This window comes from Peromyscus maniculatus, chromosome 10 (assembly GCF_049852395.1).
Source record: "Peromyscus maniculatus bairdii isolate BWxNUB_F1_BW_parent chromosome 10, HU_Pman_BW_mat_3.1, whole genome shotgun sequence".
Classification (NCBI taxonomy): domain Eukaryota; kingdom Metazoa; phylum Chordata; class Mammalia; order Rodentia; family Cricetidae; genus Peromyscus; species Peromyscus maniculatus.
In genome coordinates, this window is record NC_134861.1 from 19,550,315 (window position 1) to 19,563,453 (window position 13,139).

Consider the following 13,139-nt stretch of genomic DNA (forward strand, 5'->3'; position numbering starts at 1 on the left):
ACTTCTCAGGAGGTACCCTTGGCTCGCTGTCCTTGACTGTGGAACCACATCATAGGCTGAGCCTCAGAAGGACTGGCCTGATCACGCTTCCATTAAACTTTGTGTCCCCAGCTCCGTCCAAAAGAACATAGCATTCATAATATACAAAACTCAGGAACTCTTTGTTCCCCAAATGCTTTATAAAGCAGAGCTCCTGGGGGCTGGGGAGATGGCTCAGTGGGTTCAGTGCTGGCCCTGCAAGGATGAACACCTGAATTCTAAGGACTCTGGTCTCAGAAAATGAGGTGAAGAGAGATAGACACTCAGCCTTGACCACTGGTACATGCACAGGTGCATGTGCGTGCACACATACAAATACAAATCAGTTTTAAAAGGAACAAGGTTGTGGGTCTAATATCAAAGTAAAAATAAAATTAACCTTTAAAAAGCCTGCTTGGATTTTTTTTCCCCCAATTTTTCAAAGAAATAATGGAAAATATATGAAAATCTGGCTCAGAATATTTGTTATTGCTAATATAGAGAGGTTTAAGTAGAACAATATATGTATTTCATTAAATCTAAGATTCCATCAGTTGAAGAATTATTGTGTACCACAGAGAAAAAAAAATGCCACCAATGGCATAGATACCCTGCTTTCTTATCAATTGGTATTTGTTATATGTATATGTATATGTATGTATGTATATGTATTGGGACCAGGCATTGTTCCCAAGACTTCATACATGTTCAGCATATACTATAATAATTAGATACTAGTTTTATTATAATTTGCATATGTTTATTATTATGCAATCTTGAGGAAAATAAGCAAAACCAACTTGGTATAGTTATTATTATCCTCATCTTTCTTTTCTTGGTTTTTCAAGACAGAGTTTCTCTGTGTAGCCCTGGCTGTACTGGAACTCTAGATCAGGAACTCTAGAACAGGCTCTGTAGACTAGGCTGGTCTGCCAGAGGTCTGCCTACCTCTGCCTCCCGAGTACTGAGATTAAAGGTGTTCACGGCCATTGTCAGACTTGTTTGTGTTTTTTAACCCAGACTGGCCTTGAACTCCTGATCTCCCTGCTCTGCCTGTTGTGTGCTATCATGCCCAACTCCCTGGGATTTTCTTTTTTTCTCTCTCTCTCTGTAGCCCTGGCTGTTCTGGAACTTCTGTAGCCCTGGCTGGTCTTAACTGACAGAGATTTGCTTGCCTCTGTCTCTCAAGTGCTGGGATTAAAGCTCTACGCCACCACACCTGGCCTCATATTTCTTAAATATCCAGAGTCTGACCCTTTAACTTGCTTTAAAATATTTCTTTTGAAAATTTGTCTTAGTATTTTTCTAAATTCCTTTTAAGTTCAGAGCCATTAGTATTCATGATTACAGTATTGTCCCCTGTGAATAGCATGGTAATGGGGCTGGAGAGATGGCTCGTGACTGAGAGCATGAGTTGCTCCTCCAGAGGACCCGAGTTGGATTCCAGCACACACATCAGGCAGCTCACACCTCCTGTAACGCCAACACCTCTGGCCTCCGCAAGCATCCACATGCATGATATGCACTCACTCACACACATATACAAATTACTGAAAATTGAAAAAAAAATTTAAGTGTTAATGTGGTGTTTTGAATAAGAACTGTCCTCCTAGGCTCATAGATTTGAAGGCTTAGTCACAAGAAGGTAGAACTGGTTGAAAGAATTAGGAGGTATGGCCTTGCTGGAGTAAGAGTGTCCTGTTGGAAGAAGTATGTCACTGAGGTTGAGCTTTGGGGTTTTCAAAAGCGTATCCCAAGCCCAGTCTCTGTCTCTGTCTCTCTGTCTCTGTCTCTCTGTCTGTCTGTCTGTCTGTCTGTCTGTCTGTCTGTCTCTCTCTCTCTCTCTCTCTCTCTCTCTCTCTCTCTCTCTCTCTCTGCCTGCTGCTCGTGGGTCAGGATCCAGCTCTCAGCTGCTTCTCCAGCACCATGCCTGCCACCATGCTCCCTACCATGATGGTAATGGACTGAGCCTCCCGGCTAAATGCATTCCCTTATGAGTTGTCGTGATCATGGTGTCACTTCACAGCAGTAGAGCAGTGACTAAAACAATTAGTGATGCACTAGTTCTTCTGTTCCACTAGTATTTCAGGAATTCCTTGCAATAAGTTGTCATTTAATCTGCAAACGTTGGGGTACATCTGAGGATGACAATTGTCGGGACTGCTTCCAAATGAACCAAAAAGAGTTGTGAGACTCACCCTACCCCATATGTTTAAAACTGCCAAGAAATTCTTTCCAGCCCTAAACCAGAGATACAAATATCCCAACTGGAACTTCATATGTAACACAGAGTGAGCCCTGGAAGTTCCAAGTGATTTTCTTTGCCAACAGGTGCACCCTCTTGTGCATGCCACTGTACAACATGGCATGTAGTGGTTTTGAAGGTTTCCCGTGTGTGAAGTTAGAGACATGTTGACAGTGGTTAGAAGTAATTTATCCAGACTTCAGTAAAGCTGAAAGGCCTCATGTTGGAAGAGGGAGGTCCTAAGACGCTATACACATTAGGATTATACACTTAGCAGAGTGAAGCACAATCCTAATTAGTCTCTAACAATAAAATCCCAGAATCAGATATTGAGGGTGAAAGCTGAAAGATCAGAGCAGCAGAGCAGCCAGCCACCAGAGACTTCTTACCTCTACAAATTCTCAGACCAAATGGGCCCTGACTTCCTGTCTCCACCCACCTTATATTCCTGTCTGGGATTAAAGGTATGCACCACCTCCACCCAGCTCTGTTTCTCTTTTAGACTGGTTCAATCTCATGTAGCCCAGGATAGCCTTGAACTCCTGATCTTCCTGCTTCTTCCTCCCAAATGCTGGGATTAAAGGAGCCACCACTGCCTGGCCTCTATGGTTAAGTAGTGGCTGGCTCCACCCTCTGATCTCCAGGCAAGCTTTATTTGTCAGAACACAAACAAAACATCACACAACAGCAAAGAGACTGCCAGCTGCCGTCATGTTGCCGTCATGTTGAGGGACTAGAACCTCCCCGGCTAACGCTGCCTTGCTAAGACTTCCTTTTCTCTTTGATCACCAGATTGCCCCCTAAAGTAAGTGAAGCATATAAGATAAACCTGGCTTATGCAGCCATATTATAATCTGCACTCTGTAATCAGGAACCACAGCTAGTTTAAGAAAATATGAAGGCAGTTAGCATTTAGCAATGCTTTTAAAGAGACCTAGTGTAAATGTAACCAAGTGTCTTATTAAATAAGAAACACAGAGCCAATACAAAGATGAAAGCCAAGAGGTCAAAGCAATAGCTAAGAGCTAAAAACCTTACCCTTCCCTGTCCTACCTCTCGGAAAGAGACCCACTTCCTGTGTGTCTGTCTTTTTATCGAGTTTCTGTTCTGCCTTCTCATTGGTTGTAAACCCAACCACATGACCTAGTCACTGCCTGTCTGTACAGACCTCCAGGTCTTCTATGGTTGGTATTGAGATTAAAGGCGTGTGTCTCCATACTGGCTGTATCCTTGAACACACAGAGATCTGCTTAGCTCTGCCTCCCAAGAGCTGGGATTAAAGGCATGCATCACCACCGCCCAGCTTCTGCTAAGGCTTGCTATTAGCTCTGATCCCCAGGCAACTTTATTTATTAACATACAAATCACATTTTAGTACAAATAAAATATCACCATAACCTAGTGGTTTTTTTATGCCCAGGGACCCTCGCTCCGGATGTCTGATCATTCATTGTGTTGGGTAGAGTCACTCCACTAGTCCTGCCAGGGCTGATTTGCCCAGAATTCTTTCAGTTAGGCTATAGCAGCAGTCCCAGTAAGATAGAAGATGGGAACTGATACTAATTCTAAAAGACCTGAGACCTTGGACTCATGTTGCTCTCAGACCAGTTGAGACCTGTCAGAAGTCCTGACCCATGTGTGCCCCACTGCACCCCTGAATAGTGAGAAATTCTTTGACCAGTGCACCCACCTCCATCTTCTCTATGGACTCTGTTGATCTGTCTCACTGCATAGGTCTAGTGTTAGCATTTAGGGATCTGTACTGGCCTGCCCTTAGGGGCCTGACAGGATATATCCTCAGCTGCAGACACTAAGAGCACCCCCTGTGTGCATTCGCTCTGTTTCCTCGTAAAAGGCGGGCCTTGTACACCTCCTGTCTTTCCTTCTCTTCCTTCGATTTCGTCCCCAGGGACCTGTCTCTTCCCCCTTCTCTGCCCTTACCTCAACAAACCTCCCACGTGGGCCTTATTGTTTGGTGTGACTCCTTCCCACTGCTTTTAAAACACAGCACTTGGTGACCTGACTCGAATAGTCTCTCCCGGCAGTCTGAGACATGCTGGGGCCCTGGACCCTGGTCCACCAGCCACAGCCCTACCTACTTTCCCACCTAACGGATCGCTGGGGCTCTCCATCCAACACCAATGATTGGTAACACATCCCCACCCCCACCCCCACCCCCGCGCGCGCTTCTGGTCATTTCTCACGAATGAGGCTTCGTTTCTCGAGCACAATCCTCTCCTTCTGGCTTTTCTCCAAGTCCAGATGACTGTGTCTTACTCAGGCTTTTAGCCCACCGGCCACTGGTTTTTTGGATGATGGTCCACTGAACAGCCTGTACCTCCTCATTGGTCCTCACTGAATTTCTGGCATGCTAGAGATTCCAGCCCTTGGACCTTCTCTACCTCACTCGTAGAAAATGCACCTACCTCCATATCTAGCACCCAATTTAAGGGCTTAACTTATTCACCTTTGCAGTCAGACTTGGTCCCATACTCCTTAAATACTAATCAAAATGCCGCTTACCAGCCCCCTATAACCCGGTATTTCACAGGACCCTCGCAACTTCTGACAGCAATCCAGTAGATGTCAGGGGGTTCCCTGTGTTCAAACTTTCTCTTCTCAAGTCCCTGCTCCCATGCAGCCTTTCACTCTCGCTCTCCCCCTCCCTCAAACCTCTTGGAGTAACCTTGTTGCATGTGGCATATTTGTTTAGTGACATACCTTGGCAGGGCCCGCCAAGGATACCCACTTCACGCTGGGACCCTTCCTGCCTGCTCCACCAGCTGCAGATTTTCTCTCTCAACTGTAACAAAGGCGCTTTCTGACTCGTTCTCTTCCACCAGCAACACATCTGCTTTCTCGTTCACCAACAGTTTTACCTTCCATTCAATACCAACAATTGGGTCTCTGGTGGGGCTACCCACCTCTGACCGCTCCCCTGGATGTGAGACTGGCCTCAGTATTCCTTGGACCAGGCAGCTGGGGAACCAAGAAAGAATTGTGCACTTTCTTTCTCTTTGCTCCAAGACCTGTTTGTGTCTGTCTGCTCTCCCTCTCTAAATGCTCTGTTTGCTGCAACTTGTGAATCAGAGATGGAGAAGCCAGCTGCTTCGTCTTGCTCAGCACACATCGACTCTCCCTTTCTATTTACTCAGTTCCTGTTTAATTCTGTGTGTATGTGCATGTAACTATTAACAGCAACCATGCGACTCTCCTCCATCTTAACCTCATCATGATTTCTTGTGAGCTCTGGGGAGTCGACTTGGATCCATCTGAACAGCATCTTGCCAGGTCCAAGCAGTGCTGGACGGTTCCACAGAGCCTAGACAGTGAAGCGAAACAGCCAGCTACCCCAGGATGTGGCCAGCACCCTAGTTTTCTCAGGTCCCCCAAAGATGATCGACGCGCCCGCGCCCCCCCACCCCAGGCCAGCAGGAAGCAGTCTCCAGAACACGGCGCCCTCATCCTGCCTCATCTGCTACCTCTTTCTAACTCCTCACCTTTTTATAATAAAGAAAAAGTGGGAATGTTAGCATTTAGGCATCTGTACTGGCCTGCGCTTAGGATCCTGACAGGATAAACCTCAGCTGCAGCCACTAAGAGCGCCCCCTGTGTGCATTTGCTATGTTTCCTTACAGAAGGTGGGCGTTGTACGCCTCCCATCTCTCTCTCTCTTTCTCATCCTTCACTTTGGCCCCCAGGGACTGGTCTCTGCCCCTTTCTCTACCCCTTTCTCTTCTTCCTTCTCTCCGGTGCCCTCCACAAACCTCCCATGTGAGCCCTGTTATATGGTGTGGCTCCTTCCCACTGCTTTTAAAATACAGCATCTAGAGCAGCGCTTCTCAACCTTTCAAATGCTGCGGCCCCTTAATACAGTTCCTAAGCATAAAGTTATTTTGTTGCCACTTTATAACTGTAATTTTGCTACTGTTATAAATCATAGTGTAAATATCTGACATGCAGGATTTATGAAATAGGACTCCTGTGAAAGGGTAGTTTGACTCCAAAGGAATCACCACCCAAAGGTTGAGAACCACTGGTCTAGAGAGAAGAGGACCTGCTTGTCTTCAATCCAGCAGCAGAGAAACACTTGTTAATCAGAACAGCCTGAAAGGCAGAGATGCAGGGCATCCTTTCAGTGAGTGCCCTGGCTATTGGTTCTTATTTTGTATCAAATATCAACATAAGTGAAGGGGTAGGATTTTTATTTTTTGTTCACCAATTATAAAGAAAGGTTTAGAGTAAACACTACCTCTGCTCCTAAGAAAAACTTAGAAATAGCTACAGCCGTGTCTCTGACCAAATGCAGCTGTCTTTACACAACTCTGATGGGGCAATGTCAGTAAAAGAGTGTCGAACCATTGAACTTTGTGTAACAACATCCCAACTTAGCTGTACCTCAAGGCACTTCAAAAGCAGACTGATCATCAGGGACTCCACACGCCATGACTGAGAAAAAGGATGAAATGACAGAATAAGCCATTAGAAAGATCTGTGTATTTAGTCACACCTGTCCTGTTTTTCTCAAGGTATCTCCGCTCATTAGGATCACTGCATAAGGGTTCTCTGGAGGAAGAGAATGGATGGGATCAATTTATATCCCAAAGTGGATACATTAGATTAACTTACAAAACAGGGTTGAGCCGTCTAACAGCGGCTGCCTTCATGCTGGAGAGACTGGGAACCTAGAAGCTACTCAGTTCACAAGGCTATCCTTCTCTGATGCTGAATGAAGTCCTGAATGAAGGATTACTAGGGCATCCCTAGGCTTCAGTCCATGTTTGAAGGCTAAAGAAGCTGGGTTCTGACGGCAGTGGTGGCAGCAGCAGCAGAGCAGATGCATATGCCAGCAGGGAATGGAGGCGGCAGGTAAAAAGCAGCGCTGCTTCTCACTCCAGCCCCTTTGGACCCGAGCTGCCGCCCACTCTTGAGGAGCTCCCCCTCACCCAGTCCTTGCAGGGATCCCGAAGAATGTCTCTTGGTTGATACCACGCTGGACCATTATTGTCGCCTTCAGCTGTAAATAATTGAAAACCAAACTATGGGTGTTCCTTGCTCTTGTCACAGACCTGGGCACACAGTTTGGCAGCCATGGCAGCTCGTCTCTCTCACTTCTTTATCATTTCTTTCTTTCTTTCTTTCTTTCTTTCTTTCTTTCTTTCTTTCTTTCTTTCTTTCTTTCTTTCTTTCTTCCTTTCTTTCTTTCTAGCTGAGGATCGAACCCAGGACCTTGTGATTGCTAGGCAAGTGCTCTACCACTGAGCTAACTTCCCAATCCCTTTATCATTTTCATTTGTGTGTTTTTCACCTTGACTGCCCAGCATGACTACTGAGACTTCCATCATTGTACCCACATCCACCCTATCAACAAAGTAGGAAAATAAGGACAAAAGAATCCTTGCTGTTTGAAAATCTGTCTCTCTGGTTTCATATTGGTCATAGTGCTATATACACTGTAATGAGCTAAAACAGACCGATTTGTACAATAGCTGTCTTATGTGCACACTGTTGTGTTCACTATACCTGATAGACAAAACTTAAGGGAGAAAGGACTTAGTTTCGCTCCTGGATTCACAGGGTTTTTGAATATCTTGCTGGAGAAGACCAGGCAGAACAGCAACAGTCTCTGGCAGCAGGAACATGTGGGAGAGGCTGCTTACACGGAAGCAGTCTGGAAACAGTGAGACCAGAACCAATGGCCAGGTATACCTCAAGGGCCTACTGCTACTTCCACCAGCCTCACCCCCTTAAAGGATCTTCCAGCTTTCAGCACGGTGCCACCAGCTGGGAGGTAGGCATTGAAAACAGTGATAGGATGGTGTGCAATCAAACAGGAAGCAGACAACCCGGAGTTCTGGTGCTGAGGCAGGTGGGGTAGAGGAGATCAGGAGATGCAAACAGATCCTGCAACAGTAAGCATGGCCTTCTGGCTGAGTTCACCCAAAGGGCAAAAATCGGGGTGTGATCAAGTCATGCTTTTGTAGACACTATCTGGAGCTTGGTACCCAATGCTGTTTCTTCATCTTTCCCATCATCTGGGGTTTAGTACCCAGTGTTCCCTTGATCTTTCTCATCATCAGATGTTCCAGGCTTTTATTTCTTCCGTTTTGGATCATGTGTATTCTATTTTGTGCACAGTTGGTGGAAACCCAGCTCAGTAGAAATATAAAAAGAAATTTGATCTTCTAGCTTAAACTTTTTCTTCTTGAGAATTCACATTTACTTAGTAATTTCTTTCAAAGCCTAAGTACTTGTAACTAGGGCAGTCCCAGGGCAGGTACAAAGCATGGGAGAAACACAGTGCTTCTCAGATCTGCATAAACTCACACAAGAAACTTAAACCAACGGTAGCTCATTCCTGTCCCAGTGGGTGCCAGCACCTGCCTGAAGTTATTTCTGTTGATGACTTAAGTGGGTACATTTTGCATCTATACAGAAATTTTTTTTTCCTGGTGGAGCCTAAGGACAATGCAACAGAAAACAGTTTTATTTCTCACCCTGCCCTTAGGAACAGCCAGAAAGTTTCTGACCAGCACTGAGTGTTTGGGAGACACGACATTGAGTAACATTCATGTGCTGAGACCTGCCTTTCACCACGTGTGCCCTGGTGGCTTCTGTCCTAGAGATGGGCTTTGCAAACCCCAAGCTTTAGTTTAACTAAATACCCAGGGTGCATTGCCCCCTCGTGGGCGATGTTTGCATTGCAGACCCCTGATTACAAAAACCGAAGTGATTTTTGGCCTATTAAAACCAGCTGGGAAAATCGGCAGTTTAATTCTCAGAAAGCACACAACTCAAACTGAACCCAAAGAAATACATTATCTTAAGAAGAATCTCTCCCCCACATATAAACGCATGAAAAAGCCCACTGTGCACATAGCATCTGTGCTTGTTTGGATGCAAAGAGATTAGTGAACAAAAGTCGCATCATTGCATCACTAGAGCCACTCTGGTCTCTAGCACTGGGGACGATTTCTTCCCAGGGAAAAGACTTGGCTTTGATTTCAAAGTAATTAATTGTTTTACAAAATAAGTATCGTATTCCTTCACCTCCCACCACTCCTTTGCTTGGAAGTTCTGATTTTAGTGACGTGTCCTCAAGTCTTCACACCATCAGTAGTTACCTTCCTGAAAAACGCTGAGATTTCTCCCCACCTTCCCTGCTTCAGATTTCCATGGGAGAGAGAGCCGTTATTCCTTAGTAAGCTTGAAAAAAAAAAAAAAAAAAAAAAAAAAAACCAACTTGCCCTGCAGTGCTATGGACCATTCGGCTCAGACCAAACCCAAAAACAACCTCATAGTCAAAAGACACAGTTCTCCCTCCCACAGGAGGCTGAAGGCACTCACGTCTGTCCTGTGTCTTCTTCACTGTTCCTTCTTGATCACACCTCAGCTGTTCGTAGCCGGTTGGATGTCAGCTCTGGAGGAAATCTCAGAGACACTGCTTCAATTCATTTGTCTGCAGACAGACCCCGGGTCTGAAGCCCATGACCTCCCCGAAGGTCTGCATTGTTTTGAGGTGTGCTGCAGCCCTCTGAGAAGCCAGGAACCTCTTGATTCAGGTAGGTAGAACCTGAGAAAGGTGCACAAGCAAAGCCAGCTGACTGGCAAGAAGGGGAGCGAATAAGCCAGGTGGCAACAGGAGCAGAGCGCTGGCTCTGTCCACCCACAGATAAGGAGGTGTCTGGTCTGCTGATCCCTTATCTGGTAGGAGATACCATTCACACTCAGAGTGTCTGTCCTTGTAATAGGGAGATTTGGATCCTGTTAACTCCTGGTTAGACCCACCCCTGACTGAAGCAAGGCTCTGGAACAGTGCTCTGGCCTAAAGCTCTGCCTGCCCAGCAGAGGGAATCCTGGACTCGCAAGCTATCACAGTACACAGCTCTAAGAAGGCAGATCAAGGAAGGCCCCAGTAGCCACAGTCTACTAAAGCACATGGAGTCTGAATGAAATTTCCGGGTCTACTCAGTGAAGTTGTAAGCAGGAGAAACAACATGCTTCTCATTCACTTTTTTTTTTTTTCTTCTGTTTAGGTTACTGAAGCTGAAGATGCCACAGACGTGTCAAGTCAGGGGAAAACTGTTGGTCTGTCTCTAGAGAGACTTAATAAGAATCTCTTCCATAAAGATAATTATGGTTCAGACATGTATCCCCAAAGGTTAATGTTGGGGAGGTACTATGGCATTATGGGATAGTTTAACAGGGATCTCTAAAAAGTGGAGGTGTCCAGAGTGCAAATGTCTCCAGGAAACTCAATGCTCACAGCAAGAGCAGCCGGAAGCCTTGGCACCAGGAAAGCAACTTCCTAAAGACATGATCCTCCCAGTTCTGATAACTTAGCTCACGGATGATTTTCATTTCGTATTTCTGCTTTTCTTTCATATTTCCTATAAGTAATAATGACCTTACTGGAAAGATTGAGCAAAACTAAGAACAGTGTTTTCAGTACTTTACAAACCAAATTAAGTGACTCCTACAATATGGGAACACTATAATGAAGCGCAAACGTACAGAGAAAATATGGAATTTTTGAGATACAGAACAAATTTAAAATATAGTTAAATGGTAACTATTGACTTTGAGTTTTTTTGATTTTTTAAAAAATTTAAATACAAAATTTTTTTAAATTTCTAAGTATGTGCATGTGTCTGTGAATACCATTGCCTAATACAGCCAGAAAGTGGCATCAGATGTCACATCTACTCCAAGAATTCCACACTTCTGAATAGTGCCACTCCCTGGTGACCAAGCATTCAAATTTATGAGCCTCTAGGGGGGCCATTCTTATTCAAACCACCACAGGTGGTGTGGTCTTGTCGGAAGAAGTGTGTTACTGGGCTTTGAGCCCAAGCCAGGGTTGGGGATTTAGCTCAGTGGTAGAGCGCTTGCCTAGCAAGCTCAAGGCCCTGGGTTCGATTCTCAGCTCCCCCCTCAAAAAAAAAAAAAAAAAAAAAAAAAAGCCCAAGCCAGGTCCAGTAGTGTGCGCGCTCTCTCTCCTGCCTGCAGATCTGGTTGTAGAACTCTCAGCTACTTCTCCAGCACTGTGTCTGCCTGTGTGCCACCGTGATAATAATGGATTAAACCTCTGAGACTGTAAGCCACCCCAATTACATGCTTTCTTTTGTAAGTGTTACCCTAGTCATGTGTCTCTTCATAGCAATAGAAGACTAAGCTAGACGCTCAGGACGCAGGAATGGAATAAGGCTGCGTGTGTACTGATGCTGATTCAGTGACATTGTGTCTTTCTCATCTCGGGAGGACCTTACCACAAGACTTCCAAAATTTGCTTCAATAGCATGACTTCTTTCCTTCAGCTAGGCCCCACCCCATAAAGCTTCCAGTAGTTTCTAATGGTGTCATCAGCTGGAACTAAGCCTTTTAACTCATGAACTTTGGTGGGACATTTAAGATCAAGACCATAAGACTCTGTCTCTGTAGATCATTGCTTCATGTTTATACATGTTTAAAAAAATATATACAAGCAGGGCATGGTGATGCATGCCTATAATTCTCAAACTTGGGAGGCAGAAGCAAAAGATCTTGAGTTCTGGGCCAGTCTAAGATGTATAGCATCGCACCACTCTGTGTCACATCAAACAAAGCACACAGACATGTAGAAATACTACACCTCAAGAACTGTGCTGAGCAAGTTTTCATGGACACTTTATCCTAACCCTCAGAAGGGCCTCAAAGGCACGTAATGACATTGTCAGGATTTTAGAGGTCAGGGAATAGAGATAATTAAGGGTTTAAATGATTCAATCAAGACCATGAAGATGTTAATAGAACATGGGTTGAAATGCAGGGAGTCTGAGAGTCCAAGATTCCCACTTTTGTTATTAATTACTTTTTTTAAAATCAAACTTAACATGGAAGTTGTTGAGGATTTTTTTTTCTTATTTTCCTAATTCTCATTTTAGAAACTAGAACTTAGGACTTGTGGGCTGGCTCAGTGAGATGGCTCAGACCAGACAACCCAAGTTCAATCCTTAGGATTCTTGTGGTGGAAGGAGAGAACCATCTCTCACAAGTTGTCTTCTAATCCCCACAGGCACATTTTGACACATGTTAGACCAACACACATACATAATAAAATAAATTAATAAGTGGATGTTAAAAAATGTAGGGCTGGGGACTGGAGAGACGGCTCACAGTTTTAATAGCACTGGCTGGTCTTACAGAGGTCCTAAGTTCAGTTCCCAGCAACCACATGGTGGCTCACAATCATCTGTAATGATATCTGGTGCCCTCTTCTGGCGTGCAGGCATACATGTGGGCAGAACACTGTATACATAATAATTAAATCTTAAAAAAAAAAAAATTAAGGTCTGGGGAGATGGCTCAGCGGTTATGAACATGTTCTCTGGCGTTGCAGAGAACCTGAGTTCAGTTTTCAGCATTCTTGTTGGGCTGCTCACAACCACCTATAACTCCAGCCCTCAGGGATCAGACACCCTTCCTGATCTCATCAGAGAGCTGCACTTATATGCATACATATAATCAAAAAGATTTATCTATGTTCCAGAATACACTATTTTTTTGGGGGGGCGGGGGGCGTTGAGACAGGGTTTTTTCTCTGTGTTGTTTTGGTGCCTGTCCTGGATCTCGCTCTGTAGACCAGGCTGGCATCGAACTCACAGAGATCAGCCTGGCTCTGCCTCCCGAGTGCTGGGCTTAAAAGTTAAAAGCATGCGCCACTACCGCCCGGCATCAGGATACAGTTTCTTATTCCATTGATGTGAGAGCTGTGCTTTAGCGTTGAAATGATATATTCTCTTGACTCTTCTTTCACTGAGCCACATGGAAACAGTTTCTAAACCACTTTCTTATTCGGGAGGTTTATTTTTTATTTACATTTCAATATTTAATATAT